This window comes from Raphanus sativus, unplaced genomic scaffold (genome assembly GCF_000801105.2).
Source record: "Raphanus sativus cultivar WK10039 unplaced genomic scaffold, ASM80110v3 Scaffold0870, whole genome shotgun sequence".
NCBI classification, from domain to species: domain Eukaryota; kingdom Viridiplantae; phylum Streptophyta; class Magnoliopsida; order Brassicales; family Brassicaceae; genus Raphanus; species Raphanus sativus.
The window spans coordinates 17501-18875 of NW_026616184.1; positions in this window are offsets into that span (position 1 = coordinate 17501).

Below are 1375 nucleotides of genomic sequence, written 5' to 3' on the forward strand. Positions count from 1 at the left end.
ACGCGTCATGGTTCAACCGGCCAGACCATTTAAACCCATGGTCTTGCGCGGTTACCATCCGGAGTGCATCAATACCTTAGGCGTGCGTTCCTCCGCGCCTCCATCTTTCTCTGTCTCCTTCCTCCTGTCTTTATCACTTTGCCCGCCTGCCATGCCCTTGCCTGAACCGATTCCACCGATTAAAACTCACCGGAACACCACTCGGATAATACCTTACCGCCGGTTTCTTCTTACTTTCTTTCTGGTAGAATTTTGGCAGAGGTTTGCCTAGTATTTTTCGTGGTCCAAATCGATGAACAATGACTCCTATTTATAGGAAATGTCATCGACAGGCGGTTGGGATGGGCAGTTACACGGTTTGGGCGAAAAGGCACCAACCGCTCCCTTTTGCATCCCTTCGGCCAAACCGCTTCCCAACTGCCTCTAACTGCTCCCTTTGATCGATGTCCAGCTCCCAACACTCCTCCAGGTGCCTAGCTCGCTTGCCAAGCTCCATGGTCCCACCTGATCATGTCACCACCGAGCCGGACCCATAACCGCTCACGGTCCGGTACAACCGCCCATGAGCCGAACACTCCGTTCAGCTGAGGTGAGCTGGTCACTAGCTTCCCCAGCTAAGTGAGCTGACCTGCCAGCTACTGGAGCTGTCCTAGACTTGCCTGAGCTACTGTGAGCTTGTCTCACTCCATTCCTAGCTGCCCGAGCTACCAAACCTCCACGGCCAGCTACCAAAACACTTGTCCAGCTCCTTTGAGCTTACCCTTCCTTCATTCTGGTTAAGTCTCAGCTTCCTGATGCACTTAACCCCATTTATGGACCATGATACGCTTGCCTTTTTGGTCTCATGACCTGGCTGGTGCTTGTCCTCGCACCATGGCCCATCCGGATGGCTTATCTAGAACTTGGGACATGACAAGTCTCCCCCACTTGGAAGGAACTCGTCCCCGAGTTCACACTTGATGGTTCACCATCCACATACTGACTATACCACTCAGGATACTCAGCCTTCATCCTTGCCTCGGTTTCCCAAGTGATAATATCTTTGCCGTTGAATTCCCATACTATCTTAAGCATAGGAACTGTCTTCCTTCTCATTGCCTTTTCCATTCTATCTATGATTCGAACCGGCCTTGTCTCTAAGGTGAGGTTCTTACCAAGATCTTTTGGAATCTCAGGCAACACAATGTCCTGGTCGGTCAGACACTTCCTTAGTTGAGACACATGGAACACATTATGATAAGCATCCATTTCAGATGGCAAATCCAATTTGTAAGCCACTGCCCCAACTCTCTCAAGTATCCTGAACGGACCAAGGAACCTTGGGTCCAGTTTCTTTCTTCCAGAAACTCTGGCCCTTCCTTTGAATGTGATCATC